Source organism: Micromys minutus, assembly GCF_963924665.1.
Source record: "Micromys minutus genome assembly, chromosome: 17".
NCBI classification, from domain to species: domain Eukaryota; kingdom Metazoa; phylum Chordata; class Mammalia; order Rodentia; family Muridae; genus Micromys; species Micromys minutus.
Genome location: NC_137952.1, coordinates 52620343 through 52639495, shown reverse-complemented (window position 1 = coordinate 52639495; position 19153 = coordinate 52620343).

Below are 19153 nucleotides of genomic sequence, written 5' to 3'. Positions count from 1 at the left end.
TAAGAGACGAAGGAATGGATTGTGTGATTGATGCAGATGATTAACTTTTATCACTCTAAGTTGATTTCCCTGCTTTTCATCCCCTGCCTTCTGCGTGGAATTATTCTCAGAAAAAAAAAATCTCCTGGATTTCACACGACCTTGTTCTGATTTCTTCTTTACTGAGTTTGGGAGCATTCTATTTTTTTTTTCTCCCAGAATCATGGTGAAAATCTAGTCAACTGAGATAAAATGTTGGTTGTATAATAATAACAGTAATTGGTAATTCTGGGTTTATATGCTTATATTCGTTTCATAAAAGGTCATCCCTTGAACATACAACTAAATATGATTACACATTGTATATATTGTACCACTACAGTACTTTTCACAAAATCCCACAAGCCAGAAAATCTTTATGCTATAGTAAGTGCTAAGAATAATAGAAAATAAGAAACTGATATTTTAATATAAATGGTGATAAATTTGGAGACTAACGGCCATTGTTCATAAGTAGAACGAGGAAGATGTAGTTGCCCTTGTTTGCTTCATATTACCTTTTCTCTTGCATATGTTTTCCTCTGCTGTCTCTTGACAGATTTACTGTCCCATGAGTGTTGTTGTGGAATAGAGAGGGAGCGTCTATGGAATGTGCAGAATGGCATAGAGCCTCCACTCTACTGCTGTTAAGCAAACACTTAACCAAAAAGGAGAAGCTGAGAGCAAAGATGAAGACCCTGGTTTAGTTGCAGATATAGAGCCTTTAATAATGGCTGTTGAAGCCACCCTGCCTTAAAAACAAAGTTGGGTATGATAAACTATGTCTTCAAAGATGGGTTAGGAGCTGCTGATAATTACAAATGGAAATAAAGAATGTTAAACCCAAGGACTCTTGACCAGATGCTCAAGTGAGGTAGCATAATCCCAGAATGAAAATGGAGGTTATATGTCTCAACATGTGATAAGTTGAATACAAGAAAGGACCATTCACAGAGGGCTGTGAGTGCTGGGAAGTAGAGAAAACAAGTTACAGTGGTCAGATGGGGTTATAATCATATCTGTCATTTTTAAAGGGTGGTTCTTATTGGAAGAAAATCAGGCCAGGAAGCCACTGGAAGTTCATTAGAATCATTAGATTAAGGAGAGAACAGAGGAGATAAGGAGAAGACTCCAAACATTTATCTGAAGCATGAAGGTACTCATACAGCAAAGAGTCTTCTAAACATCTTAAAGTGATAACTACAGAATGAAGAAATACTCAAGTCATACAAGGAAATACATGCATCAATGAAAAAGACCAGTTGCCAAACTCAAAAGGAATGGAATGAAAGTTGAGATCTTCAAGAACTTTGGAGGTTTTCTCACCTTAGGTAAGCATAAGACTGGGGACTCGGGTCCCAGACTATCAACAGGCACCAAATCCACACTGAGTCAGTGATCTTGAGGTTCTATGTCTCAGGGACTTGAAGTTTCAGGGTCAGTTCCAAAAAGGAGATTTGTTATCAGTTAGCGCATAAGAGGAAGGAAGCAAGCAGCTCCTTCTATACAGGAGTGTCTCTCCAGAAAGGGTTGTCACCAAAGATCCCTGTCCAATGGTTAGTAAATCACAGTTGCACCGAGGCATAGCGGATGTGCTAGCTAGTTTCGGGTCAACTTGGCACAAGTTGGAGTCACCTGAAAGAAGTGAATCTCTGTTGAGAATTTGCCTCCAAAAGATCTGTCTGTATGTCATTTTCTTAATTATTGATTCATGTAGGAGGGTCCTTATTGTGGGTGGTGCCTGCCTCCCTAGGCTGTTGGTCCTGAAAGCCATAAAAAAGCTGGCTGAGCAAGTTTGAGGAGCAAGTCAGTAAGCAGCACCCTTCCATGGCCACTGCGTCAGCTCCTGCCTTCCAGTTACATGAGTTCCTGCCCTGATTTCTCTCAGTGATGGGTTGTTACCTGGAAGTGTAAGTAAAATAAATCCTTTCTCCTTGAGTTGCTTTTGCTCATGGTGCTTCATCACAGCAGGAGAAACCTGAAGTAAGGTGTGAACTGGTCCGTCCAGTTAACCCACCGAAGAAGTGTTCATGTTCGTTTCTATTCCTGATGTTTTGTGCTTGTTATTCAGGGCAACGGAGTGTCTAATCACACACAGCGTTCAGGAAGTTCTGTTCACTGAGTTTGTATCTAAAGGGAAGAGAAAGATAAAGTCGAGAAACCAGAGCACAAACCAGTGTCTCTAAACATTTTTGGTATTGGCCTTGGGCAGCATAGAGCTGCTGATAGAACCAAGGATATTTCTGATTTCTGGCAGAAACAGAAAGTGCTTTTTTTTTTTTTTAATGTTCCCCACCCTAAACTGCCAGTCCAGTTTCCTTCTCCTGTTCTCATCAAAACTGTGTGGCAAAGTCTCATAAAGATAAGACTGGGCATAGGAATCCAGGCACAAAAGAAAGAATATTGGTGCCTCCACTTAGAATTCAAAGTTGATAGTTGAAGTGGACAGTTGGAGGAAGTGCAGGCAGCAACTGCTGTTTCTTTTTCCTCTCCTGTTCCTCCTCTTCCCCCTCCCCTCCCCTCTTTTTCCCTCCCCATTTCTCCTTTCCTCTTCTCTCCTCTCCTTTGTAGTCCAGCCTCCTTCTCCTTTCTTTCTCTTCCCTCTCTCTCTCTTTCTGAGACACATCATCACACATCTTGCTTTGTAGACCAGGCTGCTACCAAGATCTATATCCAGGTTGACTTTGGGTTCAGGACCCATTCATTACCACCTAAGGTTACCATGGCAGCAGTGAAAATAGATAAAACCTCATCTCCTTCCTTTTTTTTTTTTTTTTTTTTTTTTTTTTTTTGTTGTTGTTATTGTATTGGTTTCTTGAGATAAGGACTAACTATAGCCCAGACTAGAATGAAACTTTTAGAACCCACTATGTAGCCTAGGCTGGCCTCAAAATTACACCAATCCAACTGTCTCAGCCTCTAGAGCAGTGGTTCTCAACCTTCCTGATGTTGCAACCATTTAATACAGTTCTTCAAGTTGGGGTCACTCCCAACCATATAATTATTTTCATTGCTGCTTCCTAACTATGATTCTGCTACAGTTATAAATTGTGATGTAAACATCTGTTTTATTTTTCAGATGATAGAGCTGTTTAATCCCCTAAGACTTTTTGGCCCACAGGTTGAGAACCATTGCTATAGAATGGTGGGATTGCGGTGCAAACTTTTAGGCCTGGCCCATTTTCCTTGTTCATGTGTGAAGTCAGAAATGGTAGGATTGTCTTCTTTTTAATGGCTGGATGGTGTGCCAAATTCCTCTGCCCATTCATCTGACTTTAATGAACATCTAGGTTGTTCACACATCTTTGTAGTGCCAATTAACACTGCAAGGAACATGGAGTTGTGCATAGTTCTTTTTATTTTTATTTTTATATTTTCTATTTTATTTATTTCCCCTCCTTTAGATATGAACTTGTAAGTGGATTATATTTTTGGTATTTTAAAAATAAGCCCCTGTACTATTTTTCACAATAGGTGCACCAGTCTATCCTCTACCAACTGTATGTACAAATTTATCCCAAATCTTCACCAAAATGTAATATTTCTTGTCTACTAAGTAGTAGCCATTCTTATATGTATGAGCTAACAGCTTAATTTAGTGTAGCTTGCATTTTCTCAATTATAATGCTGAACACATTTTATACACATACCTGAATGTGCACATGCATATATATATACACCTACATACCTATTCATCATTTGTGTCTTCTTTAACAGAACATCTATTCAGGTCCCTTGCACACTGTGAAGACGATGGTTCTTTTGCTGTTGTGTTGTATGAGGTTTTTCCATGTTTTGAATATTACTGATTTGTGAGTATTTCACACATTCTGTAAGGTGGGTTTTTTTTCCACTTTAATTTGATATAGATTGCAGGAGCTTTTAAGTAGCTTTTTAAAGGGTTTTTTTTTTCCCTCTGTATTTACATTTACCTGGCTCCCATTCCCCCTCCCTCTTCATTTGCCTTCACAAAGGAGCACTCTCTTCTGATCCCCTCTCCACCCCATTGCCTTGGCATTCCCCTACACTGGGAATGCCAGACACTGCTATCTTCAGCTACATACACAACTGGATCGATAGGTCTCTCAAAGTGTGCACAGAGGTTGGTGTTTTACTCCATGGGAGTTTTGGAGGGTTTGGTTGGTTGATAATGTTGTTATCTTCCCATGAGTTGCAGACCCTTTCAGCTTTAAGGAAAGGGTCTGCAACTCTTTTTTAAGCTTTTGAAGTAGACCCACCTGTTTGATTTTGCTTTTCTTGCCTGAGATCTTGCTATTTTAATCTAATGACATTTTGCCAAGGTCAATGTCACTGATTCCCTGCTTCACTGTCCTGTGTTTTCCAAAAGGCATCTTCAAAGGCCACAGAAAGAAGATAAGGCAGGCAGGGATCTGGACACATGGAGCAGAGTGACATCGTATTGGCATCATAAGCCACATTCATTCTAAATTATCTGTCCACTTCTATGTCACCTGGATCAGCAAGCCTGTGTTACACCCATTCATAGATGAATACGCAGTGGGCATGCATAGATGTAGAAAACTGGACTGGCAAGATGGATCAGTAGGTATGGTTCACTCCTACCAAGTTAGAAGACCTGAGTTCTAGCCACTGTTCCCACATAAAGGAAGGGGAGAACAGATTCCAGCAAGTTGTCCTCTAATCTCCACTCACATTCTGACACACAAACACATAAAATGTGATCAGGGCTCCCAGTGAACTGCCCTAAAGAGTTAAATAATGTGAAAGTGTGACTCTCATATACAGCTTCCTCGTATCTCTCTTTCCACCCCCATCTGCCTTTCTTAGTTTCCCAATGTCCTTTCATTCCTCCTCCTTGCAGTATTACTCCTCCACCCCCTGTGTTGCAGCCACCAGTGCATGAGCCTTCTTTGTTCTGTGAATGTTCACTTTTTCAGTTGATTCCTTTGAGGTTTTATTGACCTAAATTTATTTCCCCCCTTTTTTTATTGCTGCAGCTTCAAACTTGCAGTGTTGTATAACCATAGCAATAAGCACTAAGAATACTTACTCAGATTATACGCTTATTTCTGTTTGATTTGCTGTATCAACCCCTCCCTTTGTCTTTTGTCTGTGTCTCCTATAGCAAAAACAAAAGAATGCCTTCAGTGGTCCTGGTTAAACTGATCTCTGCAGCAACATCTTTCTTGTTTCAAATCTTCCCTCTACTCACACCCAAACAGAACGACATTTCCCTTTTCTAGTTATAATGTCTATCCTTGTCTGTTCACAGCAGAGTTCCCATAGCTATAATTCATAATGGTTTTCAAGAGTGGTAAACTGCTTCTCATATAACCACAGTGGACACCTCAGAAAGGTGTGCATCATGTGGTCTAAAACCTGAGCTCAGATGGGTTTTAGAAACCGCAATTTAAATCTCTTAAAGAGTAAGTTTCATGTATTTAACAACATTTCTTGTGAGGACAAGGGGGGAAATCTCACAATCAAACATGATACCAATTCTAATAGCATTTAAATCAGCAGGGATTTGAGTGCTAAATACCCTTCCACCCATCAAGGTAGAATCAGTGTCATAAGGATGATAATGGGAATGAATGCTCCGTCTTGACAAGAAAGGGTATTTTCAAAAACCATAGGGAATCAAAGATTCAGCTACAGTGAATATGGTCTCCTCCCAAGGTGGCAGGACTCATCATAACCTTAGGGGCAACAAGTTGTTGAAAACACTTTGTATTCAAGATCAGACTAGTGAATGTCATAATGCTGGCTCTTAATATTATCAACCCCCCGAATATACTATAGATTGCTAATATTTACTAAGTATAGAACACCTTCCAAGAGGTTCTAAAGAGACCTCTAAAGCTCACAGTGGTTTCATTTTCTATGAGGTTCCCATTCAGTATGAAATCAGAAATGCTTTCAGACTCTTAACATGGCTTCATCAATAGGACTTGTTTGACCCACCTACTTGAATTTATGTTGAACATTGTTAGTAAACAAATACTTGGGTTTCTTATAATACAATGTAAGGAAGAGTGGCAAATGTAATTGACACATAATTTACTTATCTGAGATAGTCACCCATTTTATTGTTGCATATTATTTATTCTCAATATCCATATATATTGGAGCTGATTCATGTTACAATTCTTTTAAGCACTAGAAAACAAAATGTTTAAACCACTTGCTTATGATTATAAACTAAATCAGAGTGTACCAGTCAGTGAAGTGGACTTTATAAGTTCCAGTCTAACCAGTGAATTGCACAAGACATGGCCAGTGGTTTGCAATATGTCTTTCTGTGGTGAAAGAGAAGCCAGGAATGGCAGGTCTCACCAGGGAACCAGCCTCTCACTAAGAATACCCAAGAAACAACTCACAGACCATATGAAGCTCAGAAACAGAAAGTCCAAAAAAGTGCAAGTCTCAGTCCTTCTTAGAAAAAAAACAATAAGTGTATAGCACCCTCTCAGAGTGGGGTACACCTAGACCTTAAATCATTAATAACTCAAGAGCTAAGAAGATAGCCTTGTGGCAATTTTTGGTATTTAAAAATCATTATGTTTAAGCATAAGATAAAACAAAGAAAACTTTGACTATTTCCATGTTATGTTTTGTTTTACATGTACTTTATGCTCATTGTAACTAGTAGGATTTCAATGCATGTTATCAAACCTTTAAAAAAATCAACTACTGACAAAAATATATTCATACAGTTTTATGCCAAAATGCTTTTAAAAATCTGTACATGTATCTCTGATTTTTTTAAATAAAGCTGTAAAAAAAAAAAAAAGAATCCCCTTGCCTCTTGGGCTGGTGTGTCTGTGTTCATCCTGGTCACGACAAAGCTTGAACTTAGAACTGTGAGCTGCAGCGCACATCACAGTGTCATATGTGTGGGGACAAGTGACTAAGTGGATACCTTATTTTAATGAGAAGCACACTAAAATCCCTGAGAAACATGTCACAGCCAGGGGCTGGAGAGATGGCTTAGCTGGTACAAACAAAAGGACCTGAGTTCAAGTCCCAGAACCCCTGCAAAATAATAATAATAATAATAATAATGATGATGATGATGATGATGATGATGATGATGATGATGGTGATTAATAAACCTTAAAAGGGGGGAGGAGTAGGCCTTTGCTGTGCGGAATGGTAATAAAACAAACAAGCAAACAAAAACAACACCCAAGTGGATTCCTGTAGCTTGCTTGGCAGCCAGCCTAGGCTACTTGGTTAGCTCCAGGCCAGGAGACTTTGCTTTAAAAAGAAAGAAGAAAGAAGGAAGGAACGATGGAAGGGAGGGAGGGAGGGAGGGAGGGAGGAAAAAAAGAAAGAAAGAAAAAAGAATGAAAGAAAGAAAGAAAGAAAGAAAGCATGAATGAATGAAAGGTGGCCGTACTCAAAGAATCACACTCAAGCTTGTGTTCTGACCTGTGCACACACACAGCCTGCTTCTGCACACACTTGACTATGGATACACACAAATGCAATGCTGCTGCAGGTGTCTACCTGACACCAGTCAGCTAGTCCAAAGTGAATCATTAACAGAAAGTACTGCCACATCTGCTAAAAAGGAGAAGGCTTTGAATTGTATGAGCAACACCTAGTCAGGCCTCAGGAACCAAACCAGATTCCTTGAAGAAGAGGTACTGGTTAGCAGTGCCTGTCAGCAGAGTAGTTTTCCTAGCAGTGGGCAGGGCAGGAAGTAGAGTACAGGCTTTGAAGATACCACAATCCTGGAACTTCACCGGAAGAGAAAAGGCCGGGGCGGCTCCATCATAACCGCAAACGGGCATGATGAACTTTGGATTACTGCTTCCAAGTTCAGACCTAAAATTATATTTAAATGCCCTGCCTCTGTGCTATCAAAAACAGATTAGCGAAAGCGTCTTGTACTTCAGGCCTATAAATCTGAAACTTCCTAATCCCCGCAAGTGCACACTAGACTTCTCGCCTCCATGGAAACAACAAAGCATGCAGGCAACTGATTGGCCTCCAATGAATTTTAGATAAGACAGCTTGGAAGGGAATGGATGTGATTTTAATGCAGAAGAAAGCGCTGGAAGGGACGTCCACTTGGTTCATATTTGAATAAAGCAAACAAGGCAGACGAAAGGCTGACAGCTGTAAATGACATTGTCAGTACAAAAATTATCAGCCAGTTTACAATCTGTTTGCTTATGTTGAACAAACAGACTGTGTGTGGCATCCTCCGGCCCCTTGAATGGCAGAAATACTCGCAGGCTTCCGAGGAGCTATCTGCTTTCCTGCAGCCCAGCCACATTAGATTGCCATTTGACAGCCATGATGAAAAGGAAACTGTGTCCTCTGCCTCCCCCTGCACCCCACCCCCGGCCGCTCTGCTTTCTCTTTCCCTTTCTTTCTTTTTCTTCGTTGTCTTTTCTCCAAAGACAAGCACTGGAGATGCGGAGAGACACTCCTCTTGCCGTGTCAATGGCGTGAATTATGTTAGCTCTGTTGCCGGATCGAGTCGTTTACTGATGTGTCTGACATTCCAAATGGGGGATCTTCAGTAACCTAGCAAGGCTCAGGGCCAAGTCTTCATTTTTTATTCCTTACAGGAAACAGAGCATCTGAAAGAATGTCACTTTCTCCACCCCACCCCCACAATCTCCCTCCCCCTGCTATCCAGCCCCTGGCTTTGTGCAGCTGGTCTATGAGACCCCTTGCTTTGAACTTGCTAACATCCCTTATAGGTGCAGAAACAAAACCCAGGCCAAGATGGGCAGCGAAGCCAGCCATCGTGCAAACCTCTTACCCTGAGCAAGGCCCCAGCAGCCCAAGCTGCAGGGATAAAAACCCATTGGGCTCTGACTTTTCCCCGGGGTGGGGGTGGGGGCTACTCTGGAGTCTGGCACCCAGCCTCAAGCAATGGGAATGAATTGTGTGGTCCTGTTGTTCTGCCAACTCCTGACAGAGAAATGGTTCCCTTTGTTTGAAAAGAATGAAGCACAAACACAGGTACTAATTTACCCCTCAGTTCTCGGAGGCTCCCTCTTGGTTAACTGCTTCAGAGATTTAAGCTTCTGCTAGTTAGTGGCTTTTCAAGGGGCTGCAGGCTCTTTAGATACTCTTGGCTTCCTATGTAAGAGCTCACCTTAGAGTTAGTGAGTGAAGCTCTGTCTCCAGCAGGGAACTTTAACTGCAGTTATAATGTAGAAAGACAATTACCCACAGAGCTGAGGGCTCTGATTTTTCTTCTGCATCCTATTGTTATTCTCGGGGTCTCTCTTCCTGGATGGAAGTAGCTAAGAAATGTTCAGATAATCAAATCGTCCCTTCTGTTCTTTCATTTCCCCTTTCAACACTAAGACTTTGCTAGAGATTCTTGATTTATTTGGCCAGAAAACTTAAATAAAAAATTGGGCCAGTGGGTGGATGTGGCGTGTTTGTAGGAGATAAGGGGGCGCAGAAGAAGGCGCGCAAAAGCCAGAGGCCATGGTAATTACTGTTAAGCAGTGAAGCATCAAAACACCTCTCCAATTACCGACAACCTGGAGAGGAGAGTTATAGTGCATCGAGCTTTTCATTTTAATCTAAATTGCTGTTTTTTCCCTCTGATATGGCCATCGGTCAGAAGAGTTGACCATCATTAAAACTGTTTGATTTGGAGCCCCGTGGTGTTTGGTTAAGAGGGGAAATGCAAATTTGACTAAAGAATAAGGATGAATTTACATATCAGCCCGGGCTCACAGGGAGAGAGTAAACATTCTGTTTATCTCAAGTGTCGCTCTATGATTTCCACCGAATATGAAACTGACCTTGGTCCAGTCATTGCAAAAGGTCTAAATGAAATGTATGGTTGTCCAAATACGGCTTACTCGAGTAGAACTTGTCTGCAAACAGGGTTGGGGGCAGCACTGTGAAAGCCTTGCTTTGATAAACTCCAAAACAGGAGCTCTGAAGCAAAGGTATTGTGAAGTAGTAAAGAGGGAAATTCTCCCTTGTGGATTCCATGGAACCACCATAAATTAAATCAACCTATTCAGCTAGTAATGGGTCTAGTAATAGGCTGCATCTCTCTCTCAAAAAACAAACAAACAAAGAAACAAGCAAATAAATAAATAAATAATAAAATCAATCAATAAATAAAATAAAAGGGGTAGGGTGGGGTGGAGGGAGGGAGAGATCAGACACACAGAAACACAGAAAGACACATAGATAGAATAGAAATATCTTAAAAGCCACATTTCTTACGTTATTTTGAAGTTCTTTCATCCAGCATTTGCTTATCATCTGAAGTCTAAGAAGATCATTTGCTTGATTCATAAAATCTAATTGATTCAAAGGACTAAAGCACTACCTAGATAGTGCCTATAAAACTAAAATAATTTCCTTTGCCTGTTTTAGTCAGCCACCCTTATATTTTCCACATCTTTAATTAGATTTTTTTTCTCAAGCTAAGTCAACATTCATCATAATGGTGATGGAACCCCAGAATTTTGTCTGTAACTGATGGAGGCTTTTGAATATGCAGAGAAATACTTGAGGCACTCCACAGTATGAGCTGGCATCTTACCTGTATCTCTCACACCCACTTCAGTGTGGAGAAGGAAGATGAGAAGAAACCATGACATCATACACACAGGGAGGTGGTGGGTCTGGGGTATCTGAGTATCTACAAGGGTGCTTCGACTTGAGTAGAACATCCATGAGCCAAATAAAAGAAAGATATGAACTCTCTGGCAGATTCTATAATCTGGATAATTTTTTTTTTTTTTTTTTTGTGGAGCAATACTAATGCATTTTAATCTACAGACTCCAAAAGAATTACTTTTAAAACAAACATGTCTGTGCACAGAGAATTACATACATCTTTAACAGAGGATCCCTGAGGGAACACCATCACATCTGAGGACAGTCTGTGTCTCAACAGAGAAAAATCCAATAATCTGAAGCCTTCTCTAGTCAAGGCTGTGTTTCCTGTTCTCAGGCCACACTGATTGGGACACTAACACACAGAAGGCTCTTCACCTCCAACAGACTGGAGCCTGGGTTTCCAAATGCTTTTTGAAAAGAAATTGATATGCTGCCTACCAAAAATAAAGTGTTATAAAATAAAATAGAGAAAAAAACAGAGCATGGTTGTGTGAAGGGGAGAAGCTGAGAGAAGAGAGCTGAGATTCATTCCTCTGGTGTCCTGTGCTCATGCACAGGTGGATTGAAAGCCTTGTGCCCTGCATTGTCTCTGGGATGAAATGACTGACATGTCAGAAAATTGAGGCCCATGGCTGGGCAAAGGACTCTACTCTCCCCACTCTAATGCCTCTGATGAAGTTCCAAGTATGAATTACAGTCCTCTTAGCAACCCCCCCACCCCATGACACAAAGCATTCTGTGCTTGAGGAATGACAAGAGCCAAGAAAAGAAGGAAGACATCATTACTGAAGGGCAGGGACCCGAGTGTTCGAAGGTGAAGGAGGCAGCAGAGAAAGATGTGGCAATGAGCACTTGCTTAAACCCTACACATCATTCATTCAGCTACAGAAACCATCTTCTGCTTGCTGAGCTTCGTTAGAACTCCATCCATGCATTACTGAAAGTGCTTAACTCCAAAGGGAAAGATCAGTCTTTATGGTCATTAGCTGATAGGTGGACAAATATATGGAGCATAACTATATAAAGGTATATTACTCAGCGGTAAAAAGGACCAAAACAGTCCTTTTTAAATCAGATGACATCTTTTTAAATCAGAAGACAACAGAGGTGTCTCTTGGGATCCTGGGGTGCAGTCAATAATGCCAATCATGAAGGCCTAATACTGTAACACTTCACTCACTTGAAATATTTAGAACTAGCAAATCAAGAGAATTGGATTGAGAGCCTCAGAACTTCACTAGGACGGAATGGAAGATAAAAGAAAGTCTTGTTTGCAATAAGTAGTGATTAAACTGAGTGATGCTATCCTTCTGCACAAATTGAAGAGGAACGTGGGCAGGAAGAGAGTCTTCCATACAAGTTGCTCCTCACCAGGGTCCCACTCTGCTCTGCTTATTATACATAAGAGGTTTTTCAAAGTGTCTAATGGGTCTTATGTAAATGAAGATACAATCCTGCCTGTTCATCATTGGCTGATGTTTACATTTGTCCGTAGGTTGTGATTCATTGGTCAGTTTGGATGCAGAATGGGACTTGCAGTGACTGTTTATCTTGGTGAATGAAGCAGGAGCAACACAGTTTAATTCTGGTTCTTCCAGAAGCACACACTCTGTGACCCCACTGTTGGCAAAGGGCAACTAGGTTTGATTCTGATCTGGCCTCTTAGGATTCACATGAGTAGAAATACTAAATGATTGTTGAGGCATATAGGGTTTCCAATAGGAGTGCAGACAGAATGTTCTACAATGTGAGTGTGGCAAGTGTTGCACAAGACCATGGATATATTCAGTGCACTCAACTGTATGTTTTAAATGAGCACATTTTGTGGTATGTGAAACATAACTCAAGAAAGCTGTTCAAGGGAGAAGATTGGGGAGCAAAAATAATTACAGGGGTCTTATACAACCAGAGAGTTCTGTGGACTTGTATAGGACAAATGAAGTTACAGGCTCATCATCTTAACACATCTGGGGCTGTTTCTCCTGTTGCCAGCAGAATCGAGACCCTCACTGAAGTCTGAAGAACATGGATGAATTCTGTTGTGCCAGCCACAGTGGGCTATGAGAGGAATATATTCATCAAGGAAGTTCTCACCTAGAAGGACAGAGACAAGCATCTATGTGGACCAGAAGTTAGAGAACAGTGCATGTTATTAACAGCTTCAAAGTGTAAGGAATGTCCAGACACCTCTATGTGTCCCTGCTTCAGAGCAGAGGCCTCACAGCAACACTTCTGAGTTTTTTATTCTGTAGGTAACAGGAAGTCTGTGAAGGTTTTTCAAAGGGAAGGTGATAAAGTATTTCACTGAGTCCCAAGCCAGGTTCTACTGTATTCCAACACAAAGCTGTGAATCCAGGCCCAAAGGGTGGTGATATAGTAAAGATCTGGGGTCAGTGGAAACAACTTCCTTTATGGGCTCTTTCAAATCAAAAGTATTATATCATTCTTCAAGCATCCAGCAAGATTCTTGATTGCATGAATAAGGTGGAATCTCTCAGAGACTCTTAGTGGCTTCAGCACCTGGAGATTATTGAAAAAATGCAATATTTAATGCAACACACTTTATTACAAAGGAAGTCATTGTGGGGGGGACACAGAAAGGACTATGGAGGAGATGCAAATTTTATCCAATATGGGAATAGATGAGATCGAATCACTAACCTCAGCAGGAGCCAGGGTGCAGCCCTAGTTAGTCCTGGTTGCAAAGACATCACATTACAAATTATCAGAATTCTAGAGACTGTGATAAAAATCATTATCTTATCACCAATTTATAAAGAATAGAATAATTTGTTTAAGATTAATTAGTAAGTGTTCAACTAATAAATTCAAATACCATTCAAGGTCATGCACTGATTGACTCTCTATGCTGCCCAGCTTTCTTGCTCCAAAAAGTTCTTATAGTGTTTAAACTATATCAATAAATGGAAACTTCAAGAAGGTACAAGGCTCATCTTTTGACTTTCATAAAATAAGAACTTTTATTGGTTAGAGATGCTACTGTAGGAACAGTATGTATTGGAACGATGGAGCACATGACAGGTGTGTTTTATTCACCTAGTCAGTGTGCTATGATATGCCTATGCAGTCTGGTTGCTCTGCAAGTTTAGAGCTAGAAGTTTCTTTTTAGTCACAAGCCTTTGCACTTTGAATACCGACAGTGACAGGTTTTCTTGAAAGTTTTAAGGAAGAATAGTTATTGTATGTTCCAAGTTTCTCTTTGAGTCATTAGGGGTATTGAACACGCCCGATTTAGAAGAATAATCATAGAGATGGGGTTAGTGTAGACATCCTAATGTCAGAGATAGGAAGGTGAGCTAGTTATGGTCACAAGGTCACCCTTTTTGCTGAAAAGCAAAGGCTGCAGCAATGTATTGGGAAGGGATGAAGTAGATCTGAAGGAGAGCTCTCAGGTTGTTATCAGTACAGGGGACAGGAGAACTGAAAGTCTGCATTTAAGAATTACAAATGTAAGAAGACATGAAGCTAAGGAGAATTGGGAAGTTGACAAGAGACATATCAAGGAACAAGAAAAGACACTGAAGACCAACATGAGTTGTGTGTAAACCTAAAGAGCTGGTGAGTAGAAAAGATCCGGCTGGCTGCCAGTGATCTCCCACGCTTCGGTGAGGACACACGGGGAAGCTCTTGCTTCCATCTCACTAGACTCCTGTTGGTCTTGCAGAAGCTACTTTTAGAAAACTGTTGATAAGTGAGAGGTCATACTGTGGGAGAAGAAAATTGACAGAACCATACATATTGCTTATGGAAAAGCAGAAATAACAGAGAATGTGCCTTTTAAAGGAACTCCATACAGCTGTGGGTTAAAGGGGGTCAAAGTACGTTTCATTGGGCAGAGGTGATTGGGACGGTATATAGGTATGGATGACAATTCTGCTGTAAAAAGGAACCATGTCTTACACATTTAGTCATACCTAATGATATCTGATTTGGGTTGAACACATTTCATAATTTTTAGTACAGTTAGTTAATATAATAGGAAATCCTTTAGAGGTGAACATCTTATTTTTGGCCTTGAAGTTTGGAAGGGTGGCTCCACTCTTGCAGAACTGAGGAGTCTTTAAAAAATACTACTCAAACAAGGAGGGAGGAGGAATTGGCCCAGTCAGTAAAGTGCTTGAACAAACGTGAGGACCCAAGTTAGAATTCCAGCACTTGCATAAACACAAGTGTCAAGGTGGCTAGATGACTCAGTGGTTAAGAGCACTCTAGGTTCTTGCAAAAGACTGGGATTCAATTCCCAGCAACCCACATAGTAGCTCATGACTATCTGCGATTCTAGTTCTTAGAGACTCTATGTCCTCTTCCAGCTTCCCTGGCCATCTACATACACATACATACATGTACATACCCATATACATATACAGACAAAAGAACCATATGCACAATTTTTGAAAGCTATTATATTTTATTTTTATATAGATTTTATTTAGGGTTTTCCCCCCACTCTTTCTATTTTTTATTTTTATCTTATATGTTAGATCCTGACAACAGTTTCCTCTTCCTCCCTCCTGCAGTCTTCCCCCATCCCCTCTCCTTCCTCACCCCTGGATCAATGCCCACTACTCACCTCCCCTCAGAAAAGAGCAGACCTTCCAGGGACATCAACCAATCCAGCATAACAGCTACCGAAGACCAGGCACGCATTCTCACATCAAGGCTGGACGAGGCAACCCAGTGAGAGGAAAAGGGTCCCAAGAGCAGGCAAAGAGTCAGAGACACCCCCACTCTCACTGTTAGGAGTCCCACAAGAATACTGAGCTACATGATCATAACATATATGCAAAGAACCTGGGCCAGACCCATAAATGTTCCTTGATCTTTTTTTGCTCACTTGAGACCTGGTCAGTTGATTTTGTGGGCTGTGTTCTTGTGGTGCCTTTGATCCCTCTACCTCTTCTAATCCATCTCTCCTTCTTCTGTTGAACTCTTCCAAGCTTGGCCTAGTATTTGGATGTGTATCTGCTCCCATCAGTTGCTGGATGAAGTCTTTCTGATGATGATTATGCTAGACTCCAGTCCCAGCACATCCTGCAGGCCTGAGAAACAGTAGATCCAAAGGGTTTCTTTTTTCTTTTTCTTTTTGGCTGGGTTGGTGCTCCAATCCCTCTACTTGAGGTCTTGCCTGGTTGCAGAGGATGGCCGGTTCAAGCTCTGTGTTGACCATCACTAGGAGTCTTTGTCTCTCTTAAAGGTTCCATGGAGTTTCCATTGTACTAGATTTCTAACTCATTTTTGAAATGCCCCCCAGTTCCAGGTGTCTCTCTCAGTATTCTCCCCCCTGTCCTAATCCCTCCTGCTCTCAATCCTATCCACTCCTGATCCACCTACAAAATCTATTTCTCCTTCCTAGGGAGATTGTTGTGTCTTCCCTTAAGTCTCCTTGTTTCTTAGCCTCTCTGGGTCTGTCGATTGTATAGCATTATTGTCCTTTACAGCTAATATCCACTTATAAGTGAGTATATACCATGTTTATCTTTCTGAGTCTGAATTACCTCACTCAGGCCAGAGTCCTAAACCCCAAGTAAGACTAGCACCACCCCATTCATACCTGCCCAACATAACACCAATTTCTCCTCATTTCCCCTCTTTTAGTCATCATCATATCCTGTCCCACACCTCTGGTAGAGGCTTCCTACCCCATCAGAGGCCAGGCCAGAGTGTTGAACTCTAGAGACCAGGCAGCTTCATGAAAACCAGCCAGAACCCTCCTACCTCACCAGAATTCAAGCCAGCATCCTGAACCTCATAGGACCCCAAGCCAGATCAGAGGGCTAAGCACATGGCTAGAATACCAACCCCCAAAGTGGGTTGCAACCCCAGAGGCCATCCAGGCCCTCAAAAGTTCAGCCCCAACTCAGGTGGAGATCTTCTACTCAACCACAGGCTACTCTAGCCAGAAAACCAGGGAGGAAATTGAAACCAAGGAAGAAAACACCTTCCCAACAAAGACAAACTCAGAAATTGGCACCTAGATCTATAATCACTTCAAATTCAGATGCATAAATATCAGTGTAAGAACACAATCAATAGTCAGGACAATATGGCACCACCAGAGCCCAGCCATCTCACTACAGCAAGCCATGGATATTCCAGAACAAATGAAGTAGAAGAAAATGACCTTAAATGTAACTTTATGGAGATGATAGAAGTCTGTAAAGAAGAAATGGGCAAATTCCTTAAAGACATAAAGGAAAAGACAATAAAAAATTGGAGGAAATCAATAAATCCCTCAAAGAATGTCAAGAAAACCAAGAAAAATTAAGCAGTTGAAGGAAATAAATAAAACTATTCAAGACCTGAAAATGGAAATAGAAGTAATAAAGAAAGTGCAAACTGAAGGTAATTCTGAAAAATGAGAATGTAGGCAAGTGAACAGGAACTACAGATGCAAGAACAGCCAGCAGGATTCAAAAGATGAAGGACAGACTTTCAGGTGTTGAAGACACAATTGAATAACTCGAAACATTGGTCAAAGAATAATAAATCTAAAAAAATATCTTGACATTAAACATGTAGGAAACCTGGGATACCATGAAAAGACAAAATCTAAAAATAATAGGAAGGAGAAGATTCCCAGCTCAAAAGCTCAGAAAAATTTAAACAAAACCATAGAAGAATTGTTTCTTAAGGTAAAGAAGGGCATGCCTACAACATAGAAACTAACAGAACACAAAATGGATTGGACCAGAAGTGAAAGTTCCCTTGCCACATTGTAATCAAAATACTAAGCACACAGAACAAAGAACGAATACTAAAGCGGAAAGGGTGGGGGGCAAGTGACATATAAACGTAGACCTATTAAAAGTAAACCCAACTTTTCAATGGAGATTCTAAAATCCTGAAGGTCCTGAACAGATATGCTGCAGACTCTTAAGAGACCATAGATGCTAGCCCAAGGTAATATACCTAGAAAAAAATTTCAGTCATCATGGATAGATAAAGAAGATATTCTATTATAAAGTAAAATTTAAACAGTATCTATCCACAAACCCAGAAAGAACTAGAAGGAAAATTCCAACACAAGGAGATTAACTACACCCACAAAAATGCAGGTAATAAATAATATCACACCAGCATAAACCAAAGAATGAAAACACACCACACACACACACACACACACACACACACACACACACACACACACACACACAACCAACAACTATATTAAAATAGCAGGAATTAATGATCATTGGTCATTGATATCTCTCCATATCAATTCACACAATTTTCATAAGAATTATTTTTAATGACAGGAGTCAGGTAGTGATAACACCCTACTTTAATCTCAACACTTGGAAAGCTGAGGCAGGTGAAACTGAGTTGGAGGACAGCCTGGTCTACGGAGCAAGTCCAGAATGACCAGGGCTATACAGAGAAGCCCTGTCTTGAACACCCCACCCCAAAAAGGAAAGGTATGGTGGTGAACTTGGTAATTCCAGTACCAGGGAGAAGACAGAAAAACCCATGAAACTTGTTGGCCAGTCAGCCTAGCCCAGGCCAATGAAAGATCCTGTTCTAAAGGAGGTGGATGGTATTTCTGAGGATGACACCCAAGATTGTCTGCTGGTGTCAAACACACACACACACACACACACACACACACACACACACACAACTCAAGCAAGCATGCACACATGCACTCACACAGACATGAACAAGCACACACGTGGAAGAAAAGCACACGAGCAGCTCATAAGGGGCAGTGCATTTGGCTTCAGTGACTCTCACTTGCACAGTACACCCTCCTGCACCACATGTCCCAGACACCTGAGACAGTTTTGATTTGGCACCCCACTGTGGCTTGGAGACTTAGAGGCCAAGGCACATCCTGGAACCACACCCTGTTCCTCAAACCCTTCCTCATGCTGTCTTTGAAGCATCTAGGAAGCTGTGGCTGAAGTCACAGGTCATGCATCAAAGCGCTTTACTTAGCCTGGGACAACTGAGGAGGCAGCTGAAACTCTGGCTATTATTAGTTCTTCAGGAGTTCTGAGAAACAAAGAATCATAGCACATTGCAACCCATGGGAGAAAAGCATGGCCACAGGGTGACATTTTAAAGAAAGCTAGGCATGTTAGAGCTATGTCATCACCGTCTGATTTCAGAATCCTGTTGATTGAAGTGAACGATGCAGTGGTGAAGCGAGCACTTTTGTTGTCTTATAACAGTACTTAGAAGTAACCATTGTCACATCTTTCTTCACACATGTGCCTAAGTTAACTTTATTTACATGGTAAATTCAATATTCAGAGTGTTGCATGTAAGCACGTCTCCATCTGGGGTGAATTTCCCTAGGGGGTACACTGTTGATTGTTCCCATCGTAAAACTGCATGTTTCTAGTCCATGAACTGTACCTTCTTTACATTATGCAGGTTTCATGCTTCATGCATGTATGACACAATTTAAGCTTTTATTTTTTGCTAATGGGCAGCTAAATGATTTCCCTCATATTTCTCTTTTCATTTTTTGAAAATGTATAATGTTACAGTAATATTTTTTTATCAA